The following is a 27771-nucleotide window of genomic DNA, read 5'->3' as shown; positions in this document are numbered from 1 at the left end:
AACCATGGCCAAAGAGGATCTAGAGACTGACATACCTCAAATTTATGTGAGAATTAGCCAACCTTTGCACCTCTAAATTCAATTAGCCAACTTATAGTAAATCATTAGTTTCAGGTGTAGTTTTCAATCATTTATCAGTTTCATATAACTCCCAGTGCTCATCTCATCACGTGCCCTCCTTAATGCCCATCATCACCCAATTACCCCATCCCCCTACCCACCTCTCTTCCAGCAACCCTCAGTTTGTTTCCTATAGTTAAGAGTCTCTCATGGTTTTTCTCCTTCTCTGATGACTTCCCATTCAGTTTTCCCTCCCTTCCCCTATGATCCTCTATGGTGTTTCCTATATTGCACATATGAATGAAACCATATGATAGTTGTCTTTCTCTGATTGACTTATTTTGCTCAGCATAATACCCTCCAGTTTCATCTGCGTCAATGTAAATGGTGAGTATTCATCCTTTCTGATGGCTGAGTAATATTCCATTGTATATATGAACCACATCTTCTTTATCCATTCATCTGTTGATGGATATCTCAGCTCTTTCCATAATTTGGCTATTGTGGACATTGCTGCTATGAACATTGGAGTCCAAGTGCCCCTTCGGATCACCACATTTGTATCTTTGGGGTAAATACCTAGTGGTGCAATTGCTGGGTTGTAGGGTAGCTCTATTTTTAACTTCTTGAGGAGCCTCCATACTGTTTTCCCAAGTGACTGTACCAGCGTGCATTCCCACCAACAGTGTAAGAGGGTTCCCTTCTCCACATCCTCGCCAACATTTGTTGTTTTCTGTCTTGTTAATTTTAGCCATTCTGACTGGTGTGAGGTGGTATCTCATTGTGGTTTTGATTTGTATTTCCCTGATGCCAAGTGATGTGGAGCATTTTTTCATGTGTCTGTTGACCATTTGTGTGTCTTCTTTGGAGAAATATCTGTTGCATTGGGTTCTTATCTCATCTGTGCTCACCACAACCCTGGGCAGGTATTATAAGCAGAGTTCCACGGGTCACAGCTAGAAAAACTGATTCTAGAACCCAGGACTTGGGTACAAAGGCCAGAGCTTGCCTATTGACTCATACAGCCTAATCATGGGGCAAGCGTGGTGAAAGCAGGATTGAAATGCCTGGTAGGGCAGGCAGAGCTAAGTGTCACCTCCCAGTACAGGTGTCAGCAGTAACTTTGACAGAGAGATCTATAGGTAAGCTGCTGGGAGTACCCATGCCTTTGTCTGACATTCACAAGTATTTGGGGGAACATTTACTATGTGCAGTCACTATCAGGGCTCTATAGACACCGCAGTGAGCAGAACAAACATGTAATACAGAAATACGGAAAACATGTTATACAGAAAATGACAGATCTAGATTACATTCAAAGTCCTGTACAACTTAACCTCAACCTGCCTTCTCACCTCACCTCCTACTATCACAAGCTTCACCAGCTAAGCACTCTTCCTGCCTAGCCCCAGAACTCAGGGTCATGGACACTCAGGGTTGCATCTGACATCTAGAGTCACCTCCTTCCTAGCACCCCTGACAGCTCCCAGGGACCCATCTAGTCCTTCCTCTTCTCCATGCCTTTGCTTGTGCTTCTTCCTCCCATTTGAGGCACAATGCCTCTGCCTTTCCTGGATCCAGCCCTCCCTGCCTTCTTCTGCTCCATACTGTGTTTTGCTGAGTAGTGATTTTGTCAACTAAATCAATAAACTCTTTCTGAGCCCGGATTCTAATGTCTATACCAAAAAATCAAGATCTCCTAGCAAGCTCGGGTTTTTACTCCTGCCTTTTGTATTTCTCAAGTCACATCTTCAATGTGTAAGTCCTGTACCACCTCTGCATCTTACTCCCTGAAGGCAACTTCATCTCTACAATACACAGATAAGCAGAAGCACTGGGCACAAACTCCCTCAATTCCCTGAACTCATAAATTTACCCACAGTTGAAGTGATTCCTGCCTCCTTTGGTCCTGTCACAATGGAATGTCTTCACATCAGGCTAATCCTTCTAGCCATGGCATGATTCTATCAACTCCAACCTTCTCAGGGGCCTGGCACCAACAATTATGTTCTATTTCTTCTATTTCTCCAAGTTCTGGCTTTCTATTATTCCCTCTCATGAACATTTACACATGCACAAATCTGCCAACTCAAAAGCAACACAGCAGCTCCTGAACTCCATTCCACCCCCCTTCCACCCCCCTGCCTAGGAATTACTGCCTTTCCTCCTGTTCACAAACAAGCTTCTTGTAAGAGAAGGCCATACTCACTATTGCCACTTGCTCATTTCCCCCTTGTCCTCTGTCTACAGAAGTCTGGCTTCTGTCCCTTATAATCCACTAGAAATTCTCTCCAGGGATGTTGGTAAGTCCAACTCACACTTTTTAAGTTACAAACTTGATCTCTCAGTCACTCCATATTTGTTTGTTCAGTTTTTTTTTTTTTTTTTCCCACTCCATTCCTTTTGAGATACTTTTTTTCTCGGCTTATATGATACTATGATCTCTTGGCTTTCCTCCTGTCCCCTTGGCCTCTCTCTCTGTCATTTTCCTCTCTTTTGACCTGAAAGTTTGGTCTTCAGGTTACATCCTGGACTCTATCCTCTGCTCCTGGTTGGTGCATCCTTTCTGATGGCTATAGCTGCATCCACATGGTAATGATTTTTGAATCTGTGTTCATAGCCAAGCCTCTATACTGAGCTCCTGACCTCAATATCCAACTGCTTGCTGGCCATCTTCATTGGGATGGGCCACAACATCTCAAAGTCAACATATGCAAAATGGAATTCACCATTCTCTTCCTTGCCGTTACTCACCTTCCCTGAGTCCCTCCTTTTAGGTGCCTAGTCTTGGAGAATAGTACAACTGTGACCAAGCCAGAAATCTGACCCCAAGAAACTTGACAAAGCCCAGAACCTCTTTACTCCTTCTTCTCACTCCTATATCTGACCAATTACTAAATCCTGTCTTCTTAGTGATGTTCCTCAAAACCAGCATTTTCCTCCAATTCCACTGCCCTATCTTAGTCTAAGTTTCTATCATACTTCCCTTGGGATATCAATAGGCCTGTTATTTTCTCTGTTTGAACCTCTCCCAAAGTTTCTCTATTGCCCAAAGAATAAAATCAGAATTTCCTAACATGGAAGAGAAGGCCTTCATGATTAGAGCTGTTTATCTTTGTATCTTCATAACATATGGCACTGCTGCCTTCCCTCCCCTTACCCTTCCCTCCATCCATTTTGACTGACTTGAGATCTGTAAATGTGTAGTATTCTTCCACGGGTTTTCCCATGCTGCTCCCTAGACCTAAGTCCTTGAGACTTTCCTGAGACAGGGCTTCCAATAGGAGGCCTTCCTATGTCTTTAACATACCCTCTGCTTGTTCTTATAATCACACTGTAGTTCAAGTCCTCTGTATTCATACCTCTTTCTCAAAAGATTACATGACTATTTTATATACTGTTCTCCTGGCCCAGAGCTCAATAAATGTTTGCTGAATAAATGGATAAGCATGTGTTTAAAAATCATATTCTAAAAAAATAAAATAAAAATCATATTCTATTTTATAGTTCATGGGTTCCACAAGCTACCCTTTCCTAGCTGGAACACCAGGAAACACTAAAACAGTGGGAATTTACAAACTTTTTATCCCTAATCCCCACCCCCAGAACATACAAGGTAGCCTGGAACACAGCTGTGACAATTTTGGCTCTGCCATGCTTTAGAGAAGGCTTCTCTGGGTGGGCTTCTCTGGTGGCCACCTGTGCCTCAGTGGCCCCCTGTCTGAGTTCCTGGTCCAGGGCTCTGGGTGTGTTGGAATTTGTAGGTTTGTGTGTTGGACTTCCTCACGGGGTAAGAATACAGTTGAATGACATAACCTGATGGGGCCGAGTATGCACTGGATTCAACATCTTTATTGGTGCTATGTTTTTCTAAGTTATCTGTACCCTGAGTTCCATTCTGCGAAGAGAATTCTGCAAAGAGACCAATTGTGCCAAGACTGTGGAAATTCCTGGGAGAGTAGACTGCAGTACTAAAAAAGGGAAAGTCTCACTAAAACCCAGATGAGTTGGTGGCCTTATCTCATCAGGAAATTGGGATTAGCACTAAAGAAGACTGAATTAGTCCTCAGTGACACCTTGACCTGGCCCTTGGCTCCTCATCGGGTGGCTCTCTGGGCTGACTTGACAGAAAACAAAGATAGAGTGGCTGGATGTGTGTGTCTCAAATGGTTTACCACTCACGGGTGTGGTCTTGGGCTTGTGGAGGGAAGCGTCTGTCGGGTCACAGTGGAGGGCAAGTGTGGAGGAGAGGTGAGTTAATTTGCAGGGTGCGAGGGAAGAAATGGAAGAATTGAGCATATCCGTTAGCTCCCATCTCCACTCCTCAATTCCCTGCTTTCCAGTGGACCCAGAGAGAGGTGAGCAGGGAGTGGGGCAAGGGCCTGAGCCAGAGGAGGAAATCTAAGTGGATGTGGGAGGGAGGGCTCCTCAGGGGTGAAAGAAAACCAGAGGGAGGGGAAGAGAATGGACCAGTGAGGATGAAGGAGGAAAGAGGGAAAGTGGATAGCAGCAGGAGGAGGGGCAAGGGCCTTCACTGTGATGTAAATAACGTGACTGGGAAGCGGGGGAGGGGGGAACAGAGGGTGGGAGGGGGAGGGTACTGGGCAGAAACAGCAGTGGAGATGAAGGCAAAGATTCTATCATAGCTGTTGGTTATGGAGATCTGATTTCTTTTGTGCAGGCGTCACATGCTGGGTAAGCTGTTATTAACTAAAAGAAGTCAGGGCTTAGTAGCAAGGAGGTTTTTGGTTGAATGCATCTTAGCATGGTAGAAGAAATGGGACTGGAGCACATTTTAATGGGAAGAGCAGTCTTTAAAACTACCAGCCACCTATCCCTTACCCCATGACCACCACCATGGACTGCCCCCCGCCACCGCCAAAATGCATAAGAGGGTTATCAAGAAACTATCAAGAAATAATATAATCGTGGGAGAGATTTGTTTTATTTTATACATCTTAACATACTATGGCTTGAAGAGTGAACAAATGTTAAAGGTGTCCCCAGGATCAGACATCAGGACTGAAGGTAAGTATAAGGCTGGTATTTATTTTAACAGAACAAAACCAAAAAATGGTTTAAGAACTGGGCCTTTATCTGGGGATTTTCACTTTGAAGCTTCCACTCTGGAGGATTTTCACTCAGAGAGTTGAAGGGTAGAGGGGAGAGTGGTAGAAAACTCCAACAACCCCAGGTGGGAAAACTGTCCTAAAAGCACCTTTTTCTCCATTTCTACCCATCTCAGGGATTAGAATCTAGTGCAAGATCCAAAACAGCAGGATTTATCAGCATCCTGGAAACTTCCCAGGGGGTTATGCATGTCTATTGCCAAGTCTGGCTTGGTGCAAAGTTGGGGAATTTTGGGACCAGAGAGAAGCTGGCAATAGGAGAATGCATGTGAAAGCCCCTCCATGCAAGCAGGAGTGTCCTGGTATGCCTTGGGAAAGAAGTGTAGAAATAATACCATCAACTGTGAGTCCCTTGAAATGTCTCACTCACCACTGTATCATTTGGCACAGCACCTAGTGCACAATTGGGGCTCAATAAATGCTCACTGAATAAATGAATGAATGAATGAACGAATGAATGAACTTCCTGCCTTAGGTTTCTTCTAGCTCAAATCAATCTTCCATACTGCAGCAGCTAGATGTTACCTTGCTAAGACACAGACCTGATCCGTTCATGTTGAAGTCCTTTTCAGCTTCTCCCTTTGGGAAAATTGTCTAAATTTCCTTCCTCAGAGACCTACCCTCTCATTCATGACTCTACATGACCTGAGTCCCAGCGCCCCCTTTCTAGTTCTGTTTCCCACTTCTCCTCCACTGGTTCCTCATCATTTCCTCCAAATACCCCTCAATACATAATACCCTCAGAGCCTAGCTTGGCTCAATTTAGAATTTCTTTCACAACTTGCCCTTATGACCCAAGCCTTTAGTCTGTGATAACCCACTCTTCAGGGTCCCACAAAAATATTGCTTCCTCCATGAAGCCTTCCTGTCTTTCTTGCTCCCTTGCCTGTGGTTTCACAAGAGAAGGCCTGAAGCTATGGCAGCACTGATTTCATGTTACCTCTCAAGTCATTTGTTCTTTACCTCTCTACCATCCCACTAGGCTTCTGGCTTCTCAAAGACTCACACTTTAATTTGTCTCCACATATTCAGCTAAATGACTGTTAAACAAAGGAGTGAGGGAAGCCAGTGAGGCTCAAAGAGGTTGGAAGAGGAAATGTTAGTGGGATTATGTTAGGAAAATATAAAATGGCAGATACCTACCTAGCTTTGCCTCAGAAATTGCTGTAATCAGCACTGAGCTTCCTGTTCCCCAGCCGGCTTCCACCCCAAGGAGTAGAACTTCTACTGACCACAGGAGAGAGAAAGGCCCTTTGGCCAGGGAGGATGCTCTCATTCCCATTGGCACACCCTACCCCACCCCCCAAATGTCATCAGAGTAAAGATGAGGTTGAAGTCCCCTACTTTTCTCAGTCTTTTCTTTCTAGAAACTGGCCCTGATCTTAGAGCATCCCACACTAAGGGTGTGCCCTTCCTCCTGCTTTTATCAGCTTGGTAATAGTGCTAATTGGAGGAACTTCAGTTCCTTCTGCAGCCTTGTTTTGTCAGGCATAAAGTCCTCTCTAATTTTCTGGATGTGGATACCATTCCTGCTGGCACCCTTCCTTTGCAGTTCAGTTGTCACTCAGGCCTCATGAAAGGCCCCTTACAACTCATTCATTCACTGTACCTCATTGTCCCTATCCATTCATTGACATTCACTGGGATTATTCCTCCTGCTGCCACATGCACAGAGACGCGTGCACATGTGTTCAGACCCCACATCCCATTAACAGTGAGGACACTTGAAATAAAGAGCAGCACTGCCTGAATGTGGGACTGCCCTCCCCCTCTAATAGCTGGGGAGTCTACCACGCTAATGTTATTTCAAGAAGTATCAGGAGAACTGGCAACCTCTGCAGAGCAGGCAGGGAGGAAGTGGTGGGGGTGTTCCAGGCAGCATCTTTCACTAAAACAGCATTAGCTACATCACTCCAAGATACTACTCCCCAGCCCTTCCCCTGCCCCCATTCTCCCCAGAGCCAGCTAGTTCTAGAGATCCAGTCTCTGCCTTCCTCTTAGTCATTAGCCTGTTATTCAAGGTTCTCCAGAAAACAGCTCTCAAGTACCTTCCAGCAGGCTTATGTGCTATGTCCTCCTTGAATTGAATTCTACTCCTACCAACCAGGTCTGCTCCTACGATCTTTAGCTCACGCTTTGCTTATATATTCTCTCTAATCACTGCCTAGGGGCTAGGTGGTTGCAGTGGCATGGAGAATAGTTATTCTACCTCAGCAACTCAGCAAAAATGGTGTTTCACCGTTTTCAACATTTTTTAAGCTAGTGGTTAATAAGATGGTTGTTAGGACTATGAAGAAAGTCATTAGAGGAAGCATAGCAAAAGTAAGATCATGAAGTAAGAGACACAAGAGAAGACAGTTAGTGTTATGGTCTATTGCCTACGTACGACTATACAGTACGCCCTCCAGCCTGGCCCCAGAGCAGGCTCATTTCTCCCTGGTGTAGGATCCCAGTTCTCCCCTTAGTCCTGAAACCCCGCTACCAGGCCTTCTAGTACATACTCTAGCCCTGCCCTTCCATGAAGGAGATATTCCCTGATCCCCACCAGGGCCCACAGTCCTTCTAATTCCCATGAGCTTCTTGGCAGTATCCTCAACTGGTGCTCAAAAAGCCTCTGCATGTGCACCTACCATACCTACTCTGATGAGATCCCAGATTTCTGGAGGGAAGAGGCAGAGGCTCATGCCTCTGTAACCCCCCAGAGCATCCCAGGGGAAAAGTCTGCACCTTAGCCACTGCTCCCCGAGCTCACTGGGCTTTTGGTCAGGCAGATGCAAATTGCTCGCCTAGTCAGAGACAATGATATTTGTTCCTTTCCAGGACAGACAGGACCTGGTGGGCCATTGCTCTGGAAAGGGAGCATTTTGTAACTAAAAGAACAGATAGATATGGACTGCAGCAGAGGCTCAGCCACTAACTACCTGTAAGAGCCTTGGAGAAGCTACTTCACTACTTTGACCCCAGATTTTCTTTTTGCATTTGTAAGTTGCAGTTGGGTTTCTCAGCCTTGGTGTTATTGACAGATTGGACTAGATAATTCTTTATTATAAGAGGCTATGTATGTGTGTGTGTGTATATGTATATATATATATATATGCCAATTATACCCACTCTCTGCCCCCTTCCCTGCCCAGTTGTGACAATTAAAAATGTCATAGACATTGCTGAATGTTCCCTGGGGGGTAAAATCATTCCCAGTTGAAAACCACTGATGAACACCTTGGGATTATTCTAAAGATTAGATAATGTGATAGCATATGTAAAGCATCTGACAGCATCTAGCATATAATAAGTACTCAATAAATATTAGTACCATCAGATATTTTGGGTAGAATTTGGCAATTTCCTTTCCATCTTCACCCACCACGGTGTGTCCCTGGGACCTCAAAATTTGGGTGGAGTGGGGATGGCTCTAGAAAGGAAGCTCGATAGAAGATGTCTAAGCCCAGGGATCTCTCCAGTGTATTCAGTGGCCTCAGAGAAGACATTTCTTGGATATTCAGGTGTGTCTTGGAAGTGTCTCAGGGTAAAGGGGTGGTGTAGCTGGAGGCCCAGAGACACGTGGAGTCAGTAGTTTTGACAGAGAGCCTTTTGTAAGCAGGTCGCCCATTTGTGTTTCAATTCCTCCTCCCCACCCGGTTGTTTGGGGCAGATATATGGCCCATTCCAGATAAGGAATATGGCTTATGTAGAGAAGCAGATTGTACCAGCAAGGAGAGGATGTGGAAGATACTGCTGAGAACTAATCGGGCTGGGGCACAGGAAGGAAGGACGGACTCAGAGGAAGCTGGCTGTAAATGTAGACCCCAAAGGATAGCTTTCCTGCCCACCTTGCCCGCAGTGCATCTGGTCTTTGCAGCTGCCACATTCTGCCTGCCTAGCTCTAGGCTTCTCTACTGGGGTGGGAAGACAGAGGAAGGAGAGAAGTCTCCAGAGGTAGTATTTCAGTCAGGCCTAGGAAACATGGAAATCTTCCAAGTCCACAACTGGCTTCTGTGAGAGGCAAAACGGACCCAATGTAAGGAATTTCAGAGTTGTCCAAGCTATAGACACCCCAACTCACTTTTTTTTTTTTTTTTAAAGATGGAGTAGAAAGGAAAATGGACTAGAGCCTTGAATTGCTCCTTTGGGTCACTGATTGGTGGTGTGGTCTTGAGTGAGTCATTCTCTCTGGGGCTCCCCTTGATCATCTACTTTTGGGCAGCACTACAACTGCTCTTTCTAACGCAGACACTTTCAGAAGCTCTGGTGAGATCAGCAACTAAACATGCTTTGAGAAGAGAGAAAGAATTATTGTGCACGCCCACCACCAAGTTCAGCCTCACGCTCAGGGAGAGCAGGCTACACCAGAGCCATTTGAAAGGGAGTCACTGGCTGAAAGGACTGAGTTCCCAGTATGAAGACAGCCCAAATGGGCCACCTCTGGGGGGCTGGAGTAGAGCTGTGGCCTGAAGGTTACCAAGGTCAGTGTGTACTAGGAGCTGGCAGAGGGGGTCTAGCAGAATAGGTGAGGAAAAAAGAGTTCATTGTTTTGATTTGGTTTTGGTTTTAATCATGACACAAGCCATGTTTCACACTTTTTTAAGTGGGGAGTTGAGATCCAAAAGTCCCAAAGGAGCATTCCTCACTTGTATGTGTTGTTCATGGGGGGCTATGACCTGACCCAGTGGGTACCTGGCCCACTGTGGGTCCTTCTTCTGCATTTGCTCTCCCTTCCCTCCCCGAGGAGGCATCTCGTGCCTAACATGTGGTGACAACCTTCTAGATGGCCTGCCTGGGCGCCTGGGTGGCTCAGTCGGTTAAGCGACTGCCTTCGGCTCGGGTCATGATCCTGGAGTCCTGGGATCGAGTCCCACATCGGGCTCCCTGTTAAGCAGGGAGTCTGCTTCTCCCTCTGACCCTCCCCCCTCTCATGTGCTCTCTCTCTCTCTCATTCTCTCTCTCTCAAATAAATAAAATCTTAAAAAAAAAAAAAAGATGGCCTGCCTCCTCTTCCCACTAACCCATTCTGCACAAAGGTCTTCTAAACACAGATTTCAACACTTGCCTCCTTTATATTCCTGATAACCTTTTCCTGCTCCCATGGCCTAGCTCATCAGGACCAAGGCTACTGATAATGTTAGAAAATCTCCCCACTGGAGACGAACCATGAGAGACGATGGACTCTGAGAAACAAACTGAGGGTTCTAGAGGGGTGGGGGTGGGGGGATGGGTTAGCCTGGTGATGGGTATTAAAGAGGGCACATTCTGCATGGAGCACTGGGTGTTATGCACAAACAATCATGGAGCACTACATCAAAAACTAATGATGTAATGTATGGTGATTAACATAACATAAAAAAACAAAAGAAAAAGTGAAATGCAAAAAAAAAAAAAAAGAAAAGAAAGTCTCCCCACTAAGTAATAAAATCAAAAGTCTTGTGCTTGAAACCTATCTTACCAATACTTCCTCAGGGAGAGAACTTGGACAAGCCCCTTAACTCTCTGAGCCCCTTTCCTTATCTCTGGAAATGGCATAAGGACCTCACATGTGGTGATTTCATAGGTGTGCTGTGAGACTCAATGACACAGTGGATGCAGAAGGGCTTTACAAACTATAAAGTGCAGCACCAACATTAGAATCCATTCAGATCTCTTGAAATCTCTCTCAAAGTTCATTCCAGATGGTTTCTTGTTCTCCTATTGTTTCTCTCCGTAGGGATTTTCCCTTCTGTAATTAACCAGGCAAATCATTCCCTCCAGAGCTCAATGACCTTCCTATTCTGATGTTTTCCTTCACCACCCACACCCTCTGTACTGAGTCCCTGACCTGCCTCAGTTCCTCTGCACAGAGATCAGAATTAGTGAACCCCACCAACAAATATGCCTAGGGTTTACCCATTATCTCATTTAATCCTTGCAATAAATTCAGCAAAGTCTCTGGATACAATGTCAGTATACAAAAACCAATTGCACTTCTATATACTAGCAACAAATAAACAGAAAAAGAATTTAAAAAACATACTATTTAAAAATGTACATTTAAAAAATAAGTAAAGTTATACATGGTCTCTACATTGAAAACTGGAAAGTATTATTTAAATTATTTAAATTATTTTATTAAATTATATAATTATACATTACATAAAATTATTATTTAAAGTGTTGTGATAAAGAAAATCTAAACAAATGCAGACATATGTCAGGTTCATGGATTAGAAGACTCAATATTCTAAAGATTTGAATTGTCTCCAAATCAATCTATAGAGTCAATACATTACCAATCAAAATCCCAGCAGCTTATACACTGAAACACAAAGGTCCAAGAATAAACAAAACCATCCTGAAAAAAAACAAAGCTGGAGGGTATATGTTACCAGATTTCAAGACATATGAAGTAGCGATAATTAAGACAATGTGGTATTGACATAAAGGTAGATAGACTGACCAATGGAACAGAATAGAATCCAGAAACAGTCCCACACACAGTCACCTGATTTGTGACAAAGGGGACAGTGCAGAGCCGTGAGAAAATAAAAGTTATTTTTATTAATTGCTGCTGGGTCCACTGGTATCCATTTATAATAAAGTTATCTTGACTCCTACTTCATACTACATACAAATAATTTCTGATGAATTTCTGATGAATTACAGATATTAATGCAAAAGGTAAAATGCTAAAGCTTCTATCTAGAAGAAAACAAAGGAGAACAACTTCTTGGCCTTTGAATAGACAGAAATTTCTTAACCAGGACATAAAAAACACTAATCATAAAGGAAAAATACTGATCAATTAAGAATTTCTCTTCATCAAAGGTCTCCATTGAGAAAGAAAAGACAAGCCAGAGAGTGGAAGAAGATACTTAAAATATACATATCTGACAAAGGACTCTCAACAGAATACAAAAAAGAACTTTTGTAAATCTCTAATAAAAAGACAGAAACCAAATTAAAAATGAACAAAAGATTTTAATTAGTCACTTCATAAAATATGCCAATGGCCAAAATGTATAAACAGGTATTCATGATGATTGGTCATCAGGGAAATGCATATTAAAACCACAATTAAATACAACCACAATAATGGCAAAATGAAAAAGCCAGATAACCAAGTGCTGGTAAGGATGTGAAGCATCCTCTGAGCAGATATGCTCAGCCACACTAGGAAAATGGCAGTATCTACTCAAGCTGGATATATACACGTCTTATGACCCAGCAATTCACTCCTAGGTGCACACCCAATAGAAATATTCCCATGTGTTTACTAAAAGACCTAGCAGCATTATGTGTAAGGGTCCCAAAGTGGAAATGCCTGGAAACTTAAGTCTACAGTAAAATAAATGAGCCACGGTGTATTCATACCATAGAACATTACGGGGCAATGAGATCCATGGAACTACTCTTACACAGAGTAGCATAGCCCAGTCTCTCACAAAAGGATGCATGCTATATGGTCCTATTAATAAGATGTTGATAAAGAGGGCAAAGTTATGGTGTCAGGATGAGGGACAGAATTACAGAGGGTAGGGGGACCAGAGGGGCTTCAGAGGATACTTTTAATGCTCTATCTTTTGCCTTGGGTTCTACTTATATAAAATTTTTTTTGAAAATTCATCAGTTTGTTCATCCATGCTTTGTGCACATTTCTGTAATGTATATTATATACTTGAGTAAGATTTTCACTTAAAAAAATTCTCACAATGACCCAGGCAGGAAGTGATTCTTTCTCCCAATTTGCCAATGACTAAGGAGGCTCAATGGGAAAAAAGAACTAGTCCGATGTCAGATGGGGATGAGCGGCAGAGAGTATTGAGACCCATCCTGTGTGCCTTCCTTAACACATCTCCTGACTTTACAACCACTTCCTCACTGGGGCTTTGTGCCTTCAGAAGCAGAGACACTGAATCCTACCTGCCTTATACTCCCTTTGCTGCCTGCACACAGCTGGACACGGTAACCCAACAGATGTTCAGTGCTATAGACTGGAAATTTTTGTCCCTCCAAATTCATATGCTGAAGCCCCAACCCCCAATGTGATGGTATTTGGAGGTGGGACCTTTGGGAGGCAATTGGGTTTAGATGAGGTGTCAAGTGTAGGGCACCCATAATGGGATTAGTGTCCTTATAAGAAGAGTAAGAGACCAGAACCCTCTTTCTCCACCACATGAAGACAAAGCAAGAAGGCAGCTGTCTGCAAGCCAGGAAGTGGCCTCTCACCAGACACCAAGTCTTCTAGCACCTTGATCTTAGACTTCCCAGCCCCAAGAACTGTGAGAAATGAGTGTTTATTATTCAACCTATCTGGTCTATGGTATTTTGTTATAGCAGCTTAAGTTAAGACACTCAGTAGAAAGAAGGCCAGAAGCTAAATCAACAAACTTGCCCACCTACCTTTTTCCTCTCCCTCCCTCCCTTCTACTCTCTTTTCCTTCCTGGCTCTACAGAGTGTTCCTGAGTTTGCCTGGTTCTTGACTCTGTCCCCCTACTTGGCAGAATGGTGCTAACTTTAGGATGGGGATGGCAGGGTGGTTTCAGCCAAGTGGCTTCAGTGGTGCTCCCAGAATGTGCTGCAGACGTGGAGCGGGAAAGCTGCTCTGGTGCCCTCGTCTCTCTCAGGCCACCTGCGCTGGACCATTACCCAGAAGGGTGGGGTTTCCTCCACTCAGCTACTCCTGGAAAGATCCTCAGGGATGAGGGGGCGAACCAGACTGGTGTGGCTCAGCTCCCACCTCTCTCTGTCCCCAGGGCTTGGGGGACACACTCTTCCACTTCTGTTTCAGCCTCAAAGCTTTTTTCTCCTCCTGCAGAGAAGATGGAGTGAAACTGTCCCTGCTGGCAGATCCCTGGGCAGAGCTCCCTCCCCCACACAGCTGGGGGATTCTTCAGTCTCCACCTCAAGAAGCAGGACCTGGATGCTGTCAGAAGTCCCCTTGGAAAGGCTGAAGGCCAGCCTCCCATGGCTCAAGAAGGGGGTCACCACTGCCTAGGAAAGGCTGTGGGGAGACAGTTTACCAGTTTACCTTCCCATTGCCTCTGGCCAGAGGTAGACACCCAAGCTGAAATAGCAGAGTCCAGTCCCCTTGGATGTCAATCTGGGGGATAGAGCTCCTCCTAAGCTCCCACCTGCTGAATGTTTTCTTGGGTTTAGATGAAGGACTACACATAAATGATCTGGAGCAGGCTGTACCTCAACACTGAGGGGGGACACTATTATTATTCTTATACAACAGATGCAGAAAACGAGGTCTCAGGTTTTATATCTAGCAAGGAACAATGCCTGGCTTTGAACCCAGGCTGCGGTCAACAGTGGTCTAGCCATACACACCATCTGTTTACCTCTAGGGGCATCAGGTGCTCCGTAGACCTCACCACGAGCCAGGGATCCCCCTGCCCCATTGCCCAACCCTCTCCCCACAGGCCTGCCTCCTCCTCCAGACCTCACCCTAACTCTGTCCCATGACCCCCACTCCTCCATCACCTCCCCCTGCACTCTGGCTTCAGTCGGTAATCCTTTTTAGGCCTTTGCACTCCTAGTCTTGGGCCACCACTGCAGCCTCTCCAAGCCTCCGTTCCTATCTGTAAATTGGAGCTAACAGTAGTACCTACCTCACAAGGTTCTGGTATGTATTAAGTGAAGTTTTATTTGTAAAGGAACTGGGATAAAATTAAGAGCTTAGTAGAGGGCAGCTAGGTTTTATCTTTGTTTTTGTTTTTTAACATATGGAACTTAGTGACTCAAAGCATTTCTGGGCTCTAATCTTGATGTATTTTTCTCCAACTTTGCTGGTCTCTGGGCTCTACTCCTTTCCTTTCATTATCTAAAGAACTGGGGACATTTCTATTTGGGGCCTTTAGAGATAGACTTTTTCAAAATATGAGTAATCATCTATCCACTTTTTGTAGGAATTGCTCTTAAAGTGCTTAGAAATCACCGATCTAACAAGTAAACAGTGAACTCCCTTAGGACACCAAGTACGCTTGGGGTCTAGCACAGAGCCGTGCCCAGCAGAGCGCAGTACATTCAGACAGGCGGCAGCACAGGTATGAATACTGGGGAGCAGTACGAGCCCCTTAAGCCGGCAGCCCCCGTCCTTCAGAGGGCTACAGGATGGGGTGTTTTTAGCTAGAGACATCTCCTCTTTCCCCCTGCATGTGCTCTGAGTCACAGCCAGCTAACAGCAGGCCAGCCCCAGAGTATAGATGAAATCAGACACCTCTGTCCTCCCCAGAGGCATTTCTGTGGGTCTCTGGCCCTAAAGTCCTCTTGGGCTGAGGCCTGTGATGTGGGCCTGCTCCCGTCTCTTGCTGCTCCTGTTTAGCCCACATGTTCTGCCAACCCTCATTGAGGAAACTAAACAGGAGACCCTGAGGGAAGTCCTTTTCACCTGTGTTCATGGAAGGGCAAGGGGAGGACAGACTGGGGGAATCCAAGGGATCATGTCAACTCAGTGGTTTGGAGCAGGGGGAGTAAATGTGAAGCAGCACAGGGGCTGGTTTGCACCAAGCAATGCCTGGTCTTGCACTGGATCTGGTACATACAGAACACCCTGTGGTATTCGGGCAAGAGAAAGCTTCACAGGCATCAGTCTTAGAAACCAGACTCCACCTTCTGCTGGCACCCTCTTACCATTCAATGTGGAAACATATTTGTCTGCAAAGACTGAGACCCTAAAAGCCGTTTCTGGTCCATGGGAGAAGTGGCTGATCCCTGAGGTCCTCCCGCCACTGTGCCCCTGCAGACGTGTCCTGGCTGCCTTGGAAGGGCTGTGCAGCCAGCACAGGTCTGGGCAAGGCAGGGAGACAGTGCTGCAATTAGATCACATCGCAGAAACCCCACCTGCCTCCCTGTCCCCATTCCTGAGCTGCTCCAGGGCCGGGCAATGGAGTGGGGTTCGCAGTTGCTGACAGAAAAGGTATGAGGAGGGAAGAAAAAAGAGAGGAGGTCTTGGTTTGTGTTCATCACTTCATCCTATTTTCCTGTCCTGGGACACACCTCTCTAGGGCCCTACGGGTGGAGGCATCTTAAGCAGGGACCTCAAGCATAGCACCATAATTTTTGACCCTTGGCAGGCTTCCCTGAAACCACTTTATGCTGATGAAAGTAAGGCCTAATTCCAGGCTACCTTGTGTTTCTCTAACAGGTTCCACATCTCTCATCAGCCTCTGAATCCATGAAGTGCCGTCAAGTGGGAGTTTATAGTTACTGCCCAGGGACTGTGCAGAGGGCAGTCCTTTGAACTCTGTCTTTCTCTGCAGGCTGGAGGTTCCCACCATTGCCTAACGGAGGAGGGCAGAGGCTGCTGGAGGGAGGTCCCATGGCTGCCTTTGTTCCTGGACAGCTCTTTAAGATCTCTTCAAGCTGTCCTGGCCCTAGAATCAGACAGCCCTGAAACTGAGCTAACATCCCCTCTCCCAGATGTTCCTAAAAGCCATGAGAGCCTCGTGTTGCTAGAGGCACTGTCTTCTCCCCAGCAGATACCCACAACATGCTAGAATGGAGAAATTGTTGGACTCTGAAGATGCAGGTTCTGATGTCAGATCAGAGACCTAACAGCTGTGTGCTGTGTGCCACGGAAGAAATCACCTCAACATTCTAGGCCATGCCGTTAAAGTGGAGAATTTCCTCCATTAAAAAAAAGAAAAAAGGAAGAAAAAGAAACAAACAAACAAAAAAAAAAAACCAAAGCACAGAGGGAGGTGAGAAGGCAGGTGGAAGTTGCATTAAATGCCAAACTGCTCATTTCACATGGGAGGATTCGTGTATGTGTCCCTGGTATAGAATGTGTGTCAAGACAGGAGCAGCTTCTCCCTGGACCACCCAGGCTGCCCGGCCCCATACTGTTTAATGTCATTTAGGCAGAATAATGCTCCTCTAATTTCCCAAGGCAGAACTAGACTCTTCAGCCTTCTTCATTCTCCTATGTGAGACTCACCCAGACCTGGGCCTTCTTGCATCTGTGCATGTCTCATAAACTAAATGCAGAGAGAAATTTCAATTTATTTGTTTTTCTTTCTCCCTTTTTCCTGACCTTATGTGCTACATAATCCAGAAAATGATCCAGATGGGAAAGGCATTGACTTTGAAGCAAGAGGCAGGAGGAAAAAAAAGAAAGAGGCACAATATAAACCCCTTGTATCCAGACGTTCACTCTGGGGAGAAATCTTCCTCCCCTAACTCCATTCCACACGTGTTCCAGGTGGTGTCATGGGGTCTTCCAGAGGGTGGAGGGAAAACCCAGCAGATCCACAGGGTGTCTGAGCCCTTCCCTCTCCCGCCTCCTGTCCTCCACACATTTGGCGTAAGCCAATGTGAACACCAAACCTACTTTCAACACCAAGTCTCTACCTCAGGACATTCAATGATGCCACACTCATCTGTTCTACATAATTCCATCAGTCAATTTACTTTTGTCAAATTGACACGGCAGATGGAGATCCAGAGTGGCAAAGGTGGAAGTGTTTCCCTCCCATATTGTTTTTAGTTACAACTGTCTCCCTCTGCCAGAGTGGGCAGGTAAGAGAGTAGCTGTCAGGCATCATGCCTGACCCTAAAGTTTCCCCTCCCTGCTCCCCTGAACATGTCCTACATCAAGGGCTCATGATCCTCCCACACAGACATCTCAGTCTCAGGCCTGCTTTCCTTCCCCTGGAGCTGATGGGAAGGGTATGAAACATGAAAATACAGCTCCTATTACATTTCACAGGCCTTTACTTATATTGGGTCACCTAATTTTCATAAAAATTCTACCTGGGACACAATACAGAAAATGAGAAAACTGAGGCTCAGAGAGGCTCAGAGAGGCTAAGTGACTTGCCTGATGTCATACAGCTATTAGGCAGCAGAGCCAGACACTGATCCATCTGATGCCAAAAACCATGTTCTTTCTACTCTCCACTCCCAAATTTGCCCAGAAGGGTTGACAAGCATGAAAAAGCCCAAGCCTCACCTTTAGGGCTTGCCTGCTGTCTCTACCAGGGCTGTAGGTTGCTGTCCAGGTGAAGATGAACTTCTCTGGGAGACTAAGGGAGCATGGCACGAGCTGAAATGTCTCCTGAGCAAAGCCCTGTCTCCAGGAGCTAGTCACATCTCCGAAGATGTCACACGACACTGCCATGGTCCTGCCCTTGGCTAGTCCGGTTTTTAGCAAACACAAGGGAAGCTCCTGGGCAGGGAGAGGAAGATGGGGAGTGATGTTCTAAGATCTTCACAGATTCTGTGGGCAGGAGGACCCCTGGCACCCTGTTCTTCTGAGATTGAAGGAGGTCCCTGCTTGACTGGCCCCACCTCTCCTGGCACTGGGGAGCACACCTGCCTTCTGGCTGGGAATCTTTCCCAATGTGGCATCAACTCTCTGGGTGGTTAGCATAGGTCACTGGCACCCACAACCTTCCCATTTTGTTCAGGTTTGGTTTAAATTGGGCACATATGAGACAAAGACAGCAAACTTGATTTTCATTTTGGAAAGGTGACAACTGGTCACAACTGTGACTGGCATAGTAAACCTTCACTGTCACATGAGACAGGAGCTTCTCAGAACTCTTAGAACAAAGGAAAAGGCAGAGGAAAGGAAGGAAATCAAACATCTGAGGACCCCAGAGAAATAAGGATAGAAAAATGGAGGGTGAGTATCAGCTGTCACCAGGGACTCCCTTGACTTGTGGGGAGAAATCCAAAAAGACAGGAAACATCCCATTATTGACAAGTTGTCGTACATCCTCTGGGGCAAACCTGGCTAACACTAAAGGTTTGAGGATCTGAGGAATTCTATGGGCCCTTCTTTGTCCACAAATAGCAGTGGGCTAGTGTAAAGAATCTAAAGTGGGAGCACCAGTCCCGGTTCTGCCACTGACGAGCTATGGGACCTTGAGCAATTTCCTCCCCAGTCTGGGTCTCCATGTCTTCACCTGTTTAAAAAAAAAAAAAAAAAAAAAAAAAAGGCCCCCTGTGATTCTGTCCATGTCCAAAGCAGTGCAAAGCAAGGTGTTATCCGTGTATCCTATTATAAATAAGTTTCTAGACACATTGACACCTGACCTTTGATATTAGACTAGGAGATTTCCTCTCCTTGATGCTTTGGCTACCCTATGTTTCCAGGCTGTGTGAGATCTCTGGGAACATGTGCTAACAACCAGGAGATAGGAAGGAGGATAGAAAGTCATTCTAATAATCATATTTCTAGAAAGAAGCCTCTCCACCCTCAAATCTATTCTATTCTCCATTGCTAGATTAACTTCCTAAAACCAAGGTCTATTATAAGCCACTCCTCTACCTATCACGTCAGTCACTTCCCACTGACTACCAAATAACAAGCAAACTCCCAAGGGGTGCACAAGGCCCTTCTCAATCTGATTCAGCTTGCTTTTGTTCCCACCACCTATTGTCCCCTATCTTTGCCACCCCCCCCACATCTCAAAATCACGCCCAGACCACGGGGTGCTTCCCAAGTTCTATATCTTCCATGAAGACTTTTTAAACTGATTTGTCTCTGTAGAGTGATATTTTCTAATGCATCTGTTGTCTCCCCCAGTACCAAGCCTGTCTGGAATAGTGTGTCTCATTTTTTGCTCCTCTTCGGATCTGGTAGAGTGCTTGATATGAACCTAGCATTCTCTGGCTTTAAAAGAATGTAACTAAAATAAAAAAGAAATGGGTTCCAGGGGTCCAGAGCAGGAGTTCTTGGAGGTGAGCAAAGACAACAACTTGGAGAAGAAGGGTTTTGGGGGGAGTGGGAGGAGTGCATAGAACAGAATTTAAGGGTCCTTTCAAGTCTGAGATTTTGTGTTTCTATGCAGAGTACTGGACATTTCGTCAACACAGGCTCCTTAGTTTCCTGATAAATCTTTGGAACCTTGGGCTTGGAGGTCCTGTCTGTAGCTCTAGCATAGAAGTAACTCCAGTCAAAAGAAGTTTTTACATCCTGGGGAAGCTGAAAGCCTGGTGCTCCTGGTAGATGAGGAAATGTCTCAGGAAAGACCAAGCATCCTGCCCATACCCGCTCCCTGCTAGTGCAGTGCCTCTGAGCAGGGCAGCGGCAGGCCCATGGAGGGGAGGAGCACAGGCAGCTCCCTTCAGTGGAGCACTGTCTTTTTAGTGCAGGTGGAGGCTGGGGCTTTGCCTGGTGGCTCTCACTTTCCCCACCTGCCTGCAGTTCAGTTTGCCTGCTGGCGCCACTCAGACATTGGGTCTGGGGAAGGCTGTCTCCTCAAGATGTGCGCATGTTCTAATTCTTCCCAGCCTCCATCGTGTGTGTACTGTTTAGATGCCCTTCAATGGGAAGAAGACGAAAGTTAAAGCTGGAATGTCTGAAGGTTTCAATAAATAAGGGAGCTACTCTGAGTGGTTAAAGTGTCCTTCTGAAACCATGCTGTCCCTGACCTTGCTGCTGAGGTGGCCAGGGCAGACCCAGCCCAGGCATCTTCCTGACACACTGGTCAGACTGCCTCTTAGCAGCTGGCACGTCAAGAGCAATCTCAGGGCTCAGTCCCCCAGACTTCTATTCCTTGACATGCTCTGCAAACTCCCCATTGTCCCGGCCTCCCTAGTTGTGTGGTCACTTCTGTTCTCAGGGCTTTCTCATTATCTTCCTTGAGAAGAGGGTGAGAGGGAAGGAACCTGGGTTGGGGAATTCATCAGGTTCCAGGCCAGCTTGTGTCGGTGCTGTGTTCCCCCTCCTTGGGAGACCAAACAAACGTTATCAGTGACTCAGAGAACCTCCTGTCAAGGTCACTCTGTTCTGCCTGATGCTGTCTCCGCTGTCTGACATGAGAACTAACTCTGTTCTCCACCTCCTACCAGCCCCAGTGCAATCCTGGGTGCTGGATGAGCTGACAAAGAGTGCCCCATCTGTTGGCTGGCGATCACGTGGAGCCTCTGCACAAGGACAGAAAGTCTCCAAGTTTCTACTTCCCTAGCTGGTCTGTCCCTGTGTGGTATAACCCTTTCCCTCCCTGAAGCTTCTCACTGAGATAGTAGACCCAACCTAGAAAGCTCCCCCTGTTATTCCTTCTCCTCTTGCTTCTCTGGGTTCCTAAACTCTGTGGCCCTTGGGCAGCACAGGGAGATCTGAAATGGCTGAGAGGGAAGGGCCACCATAGGCCTCATCACCATTACCCTCAGCCATTGGGGGCTGAGCCCTGACGGTGTCCAGAGCCTGGTGCTATACACCTGAGACGTGACACATTTTCCTTTCGAGGGATTTATAATCTAGGCAGGGAGGAAGGATAGAGAAGCTAAATACTGAAGCTAAATACTAATATATGGGAACAGATGCTCAATGTGTGTGATAGTACATGTTGCAGAATTTAAGGAACAGGGAGCTGATGGGGGGGGTGTCTTTCTCTCCCCACAGCTGATGTCCTTTCTTCCCTCCAGACCAGGCAGATACAGCCCCTCAGTAGTGAGTACACCTCTTTCACCCTAGAATCCTGTGTCTCCTCCTATTGAGCCAGGATACACTCACCTATAGCCCACCACCCAACTGTTCAGAGTTATTGGAGTTACCAGGGAAAGGTGCTGGCAAACCCAAGCTTTGTTTCCCTGCCTCCTTAGCTTTCTCTTACCTCTTTCCCTTGCATGCCTATACTCAATTCTCTCTTCAGCAGGAATATAATGTTCAGCTGCTTTACACCCACTCTCTGAATGCTGCCAGCGAATAATGACTAAGGTAGTGGGTGGAAGTACAGCAAGTTGAGACCAATTTAGCAGTCCAGGGTGCCAGGAGGAGGGTGATTTAGCAGCAAATGGCTTTGCAACAGCAAGGAGAGAGAAGATGCCCCCAAAGCCAGCAGGCCAGTGAGCCAAGTGCACAGCCCTGCCCTGGTGCCTTGGGCAGGGATTGCCTCAGCCACCTGGCAGTCTATGCATTGCAGTTGGATTCATGCACAGGGCAGGGTTCATCCTTAAACACCAAATGATTTTCAAAGCAATGCCCACCCTCACCCTGATCTCAGCTCCACTTTGACACTTTTGAGGGGCCTGTGTCCTTGGGTACCCCTTAGCCTAAGAGTCTCACCTAGAATGGTCCCTCTTTGTCTAGTGGATGCTGTGACCTGGGAGCTTCAATTCAAAAGACTGCTCTGGGCATGGCAGAAATTGAGGTTCTATGGCATCAAGGAAGGGGGCAGCCCAAGCACACTTTAGATCATACCACAGAGAGGCCAACCCAAGCAGACATAGGTGTGGATATTCCAGGTCCTGCCACCTGGGAATGTCTGAGGATTCATGTTATGGGATGTGACTGTGAGTGTGGGTATAGGAAGAGAGCATGTCTCAGTGGAAGAGATGAAATGAATGAATTTGGTGTGTGTGTGTGTGTGTGTGTGTGTGTGTGTGTGTGTCTGCTAGCAGTCATCCTGAAGGCAGTTATCTTCTCCCACAGTGATTAACTGACATGGAAGCATATCTATGGGTGATCTGGATAGGGCAACTCTTTACTGTCTTTGTTCCAGGTACTAGACAAAACCCACATCACATCTGTTTAGACACCAATTTGGCCTATCACTTAGGAAGAAAAATCACCAGTCTACTGGATTGATTAGAACAATTAATTTTAGCTTTTAGCTAACATACACACTCACACACTCACATTCTGTTTGCTAATCAATGAGGCCTCACAATTAGGAGATTGTAGCCCTGGACTGGGAGTCAGGACAGCTGGGTTCAAATTCCAGCATTCCACTTAAAATCTTGGGTGAACTCCTTCACCCTTGATAGGCTCATTCAGTTTTCTCATACACCAAATTGTGGAAGATATCCTCTCACAGGGTTGATGATGATGATGATACTTAACAACAACAACAACACCAATAATAATAACATCCCCTTTTAAAGTGTAAAGTCCTGAACAAATAAAAAGGGCTATTAAAATTATTATTACCAGAAGCCTAGAGATGGTGATAGACTGTCAGGTGGAAGTTGATGTCTGGCAAGAAGCAGGAGAGTGACAGAAGCGGGATGGAGATGGCAGATACAGAGGCAGCACCGCCAATTGGCAGCTAGCCCAAAGCCCAATGCAACCATGCTTGATTTTGACACATCTCCACCCACTTCTCTAAGTCCTTGGAGAAGGGGATCCAGAGCCAATATGCACACTCATTTTGCTGGAGGCAGTTGTTAGAGGTGAGTTACTTCCCATCCTTCATTTTCCAGCTCTGTCTGGTCTGGGTGTCTTGCTGAGCGGCATGGAAGGAGGAAACAGGTTCCCACCTGGGTTTCCCTTGGAAGAAAAAGCTCCATCTCCTCAGGTCTCAGCTTGCATCTTGGAACTATGACCTCGCCGCTGCTATGTCTACTCTTTTTATACCTCCCTGAAGTTTAGCTTCAATTTTTCGTTCATGACCACCTCTTCCCTGGTGTCTTTGAGCTCACCTCCCTCGTGCTGAGCAGCTGCTGTGTTCAAAGTTAGTATGATCCAGTTTTCAATGTACTTGTCAAGATTCATGTGTGCTGGTTCCTCTTCTCAATTCTCATCACAAATTTTAGTCTCTAGCCACTATTGAACCATTTTTTTAAAATCCCTCACCTCCCTGGCAACTTGCATGGATGAAACCTTGAATAAACAGCGAAGTCCAGTTTTAGGGAAGCTAAAATCATCACGAACCCCTGAGAAGGCATGTGGCAACCCTGATATGAGAAATAATGGGGTGGTGTAAAGGGCATGGGAAGGGAGTCACCAGACTGTAACCACGTGACCTTGGGCAAATCATGGCCAGATTACCTCCCCAAACATAGTTGCAATTCACACTCCCAACAACAGCGTGTCTATTTTAGATCAGCGATTTTAAGACTGCAGCAGCATAAAGATCTATTCAAAAGCAAACTCAAAGACCTACTACTTAAATAGCCTAAAGATTCCCCAGACAGTTGGATACTTCTTTGTTGGCCACCCCCTAGAAACACCTCATCACTGTCCAGGAACCACTGTCCTCCTGCGGTTCCAAGCACATGATTTTAAAAACCTTAATTCTAGATCATACCTGGCACCTCCCACTGGTATATATTTGTTGGTTGACTGACCCCGAGTTAGAGTGCCTAGTTTGGCAGCGTGGGTGGTGGCTAGGTTATCCTTGTGTTCCCAAACTGGTCAGGAACTGAGATGGAGGAGCCCTATCTAAGCAGAGGCCCCAAAGGAGATGACCCAGTAATAGAGGCAGGAAAGCCAGAGGTCACACCAACAAAGTGTGTCCCTGCAGAAATCTGCTGTTGGAAAAATGCTCCCTGCCAATGGTCTCCGACAGCACTTCCCCTTCCCATTACTTTATTAAACACGCATTTACTAAGGGCCCACTCATAGTAGCCAAACAGTATACCCTGAACGGGGCATTCACAACACCATCACTGCCTCTAAGAACTTTGCAGGCTCTTCAGGACCAGTGGGTCAATGCCAAGGTAGTGTGGAATGATGGTAGGAACTCAGAAGAAGGCATGTAACCCAGACTTAGGGAAAGGAGAGGAGAAGATTTCTCGATTCTCATGGTTAAAACCGGAAGAACAAGTGTGACCTTGTTTAGGTGGAGGTAGAGGGACAAGGCAAGAAGAGTTGACAGAGAGGAAACACGTATTTCTATTTTCAAAGGTAACAGAAGAACAGGGAAAGAGCCAGGGCTGAGCTGAGTGGCGCTCAAAGCCCTGCTCTTCCATTCTTTATCCTAGTACATTATTTAACTCTCCTCATCTAAGAATCATACACACCCTGCAGGGCTGTGCTGAGAATTAAATGAGATAATGAATAACGAGTACTGGGCACATAGTGTACTTAGTGAACGGTATTACATGTTGTTAAATATTACCCATTATGCCACTCTATAAGCTGATTAACCACAGGTTTGCCCTCATTACCTTACTCGTCTTTGTAGCCTCATTGCCTGGCCCAGAGCTTTGCATTTTGTAGGCACCCAACGACTGTTTATTAAGTGAATGTTGAATAAGTGCAAAGACATATAAATAAGTTTTCAGGATTAGAAAGCCATTTTTATATGGCTGGAACCCGTCTACCTCTTTGCCCATACAGGCAGAAACATAGCTTCTCAAAACAGCACGGCAAATCTTTCCCTCACATACTCCCAAAGCATTGGCTCTCCCCAACACACAGGGTACAGCGGCACACCTTCAGTGGCAGCTACTTCAACCCACATCTACTGGGGCACACACAGACAGACAGACAGGAGGCTCCACTGCAGACACACAAATACACAAGCTGAATTGTTAAAACAGGTTTTACTTCGTGAGGTGCACAGAGGCGGCCATAAATGTTAAATAACAATCATCTCAAATGTCCCAACCTCCTTCTGGCTCACATATACACACTCTTGAGAGACAGCCTCTTTTCTCTCACCTGGGTTTTTTCTCACTTCATGGAGAGTGAATGTCCGCACATACATCTTCTCAGCTGAGACCTCATCCTTGGACTTCCACTTGCTAAACCTAACTTTGCTCCCATTAGCTGTGGACCTCAGGGAAAACCCTGCCCCTCTGGTGCCTCAGTTCTTCACTGGTAGAACACAGAGAATTAACCATGCTTCATGCCAACCTGGTAATTACATTGCGAGGATAAAGGAGATAACAAATGAGATAACGTCTGTGATGTGCAGAAAGCACCTCAGAAGAAAGGCCCTGGATAAATACAAGGTATAAATACCACACCTGATGAGTGTGTATGCCCCTGCCCACAGATTTCCACCCACACACTCTGCTCTTCTCCACCCTTGAACACAGACACCCTTCCTGCCTGTAAACGCTGTCTCTCATATTCATTTTCATGTGTGTACATATATATACATACTTAAGCACCTGTATTTTCCCCAGCATGCCCACAGAAAATTGTATTTGAACTTAGGTTACAAACACTCTCTAGCTCCTACCCACAGACTTTTCTCAAGGGTCTCTGGTGCTGGAAGAACTGCCAAGCATACAGCTCATCTCTCTGTGGCTGGACTCCTCGGCTCCCATGATTGCAGTTAGGCTGCACTTCCAGCAGAGCAGGAGACCCTTTATCTGGCACAGCTCTTGCCAAGAGCTCTCCAGAACTCAGTGCCTCCACACTAGTTTGTCAGCACCTAAGACCCAAGACCAGGGCTGATGGTTGCAGGAGGGTGTGGATGGAATGGGAGAGGAGGGACCCAGGAAATATAGATGCTCAGATCCCTAAGCATTCTTTGTTCCTGGGGAACTGAGGGCTCTGAAGCTAAAAGTCCCAAACACTTTTCTAGGCCTGACCTGCTCCTGGGCCAGCAGAACATTCATTTGCTCCACAGTTCACTCCTTTCCACCTGGAGCAGGAAGGACAACGATCACCTGGCCTATGGTGTTTTGATGCCTGTTGATGCTGAGTTGTATGCTTTGAAAGCTGGAGTTCAGCATGTTGAAGGGTGTGTGTGTGTGTGTGTGTGTGTGTGTGTGTGGAGGGGTGTGGAGGGAGTCAGGGCCTGGCGCCTCTGGCGGGTGAGAGAAAGAAGTGAATGTGGTGCGTCTGTAGGTGTGGGACTGTGTGTGTGTTAATTTGGCTGAATGGCAAGTCCAGGACTGATCCTAGTTGGCCCACAACTCCAGGAGGTCACTTTCCACCTTCATCAACTCTATTCACCTCAGCACCTGTGACCTATTCCTTCAGTGAGACATTCCAAACGTCTAACTGCATCAGTGTCCCTGCCACCCTGTGAGCACAGACACAGCCCATCTCCAAAGTTCCAGACGGCAAAGTGCAGGGGCCCGACCCCAGCTGTCATACCCTCTGTCTGGGACCAGGGTCCCCCCGGACTCACGCACATTCCCCTTTTCCTCATCTCAGACATCAGTGTCTCCCAACACTTAACGTCCATCAAGATCAGATTCAGGGCTTGGAGCAGATAAAACCAGTCTGCAGGAGACGGAGACGAAGACAGAAGGACAGACGCAGCATCACTTTCTCCAGGCTGGGACCAGAGCAGCAACACCAACCCTGGCAGAGGGGGAGACCCTGACAGTTACATGCGGAGACAAAGACACCTAAACAGACCCTGACACAGACAAAGACCGACGGACGCACTGGCACGCCGCGGAGAGCGCAGTGTCCCCTGGAGCCCGAGTGCCAGTGCTGCGGCTGCAGGCACTTCTCAGGAGCGAGGAAGACCCCTCGTCCACCGCACCTTACCTGCCCCCCTGCGCCTCGGACTGACTTGAGAATTTTTTTTCAGTGTTTTGCAGTGTGTTCCCGGCTGTCTTCCCAGAGCTGCCGACCCGGCGCGTCCCGCGGCGACGCCGCACCTCGCGGCTCCGGCTCGCCGGACCTGGCGGCCAGAGAAACTTTTGGCCTCCCCGCGCGTCCGCCGCCCGCCAGCTCCCGGCGCGCCGGCCTCCGCGCGGGGTCCCGGAGCCGAGGGCGGGGCGGGGCGGGGCGGGGCGGGGCGTTGCGGGGCGGGGCCAGCCCCGGCGCCGCTCATTGGCTGGGGCGCGGCTCTCAGCCTCTCACTTGCCGCTCGGCGGTCTTTGTTCCCGACTGACAGCTGGGGCTGCTCTAGACCTCTCGGCTCCTCCGCGGCCGCGGAACGCCGTCCCCCATCTCTCCGCTCTCACTTCCAACAGACCCCGCCGGGCGGCCCTGTCTGAGCCTTTCTCTCCACCCGCCGG

At 46.8% G+C, this 27771-nt stretch overlaps 1 protein-coding gene across 3 annotated transcripts in view; it reads right to left on the bottom strand.

Annotated features, from left to right (window-relative positions):
- Positions 1-27471, bottom strand: part of LZTS1 (leucine zipper tumor suppressor 1) — a 49559-nt gene extending 22088 nt beyond the window's left edge. For 2 of the 3 annotated variants that reach the window (XM_027599013.1, XM_027599015.1), the window contains exon 1: positions 27296-27471. The gene's annotated coding sequence lies outside the window, so the exon portion shown is untranslated. Of the gene's footprint in view, positions 1-25501; positions 25635-27295 lie in introns of those variants that run through there. The other variant, XM_027599014.1, reaches the window with a different exon arrangement.
- Between the last annotated feature and the right edge of the window lie 300 nt (positions 27472-27771).

The sequence above is a fragment of the Zalophus californianus genome, chromosome 2 (genome assembly GCF_009762305.2).
Source record: "Zalophus californianus isolate mZalCal1 chromosome 2, mZalCal1.pri.v2, whole genome shotgun sequence".
In the NCBI taxonomy this organism is placed as follows: Eukaryota; Metazoa; Chordata; class Mammalia; order Carnivora; family Otariidae; genus Zalophus; species Zalophus californianus.
The sequence above is the reverse complement of the archived record's forward strand: the minus strand, read 5'-3'. Positions and strand labels throughout refer to the sequence as shown.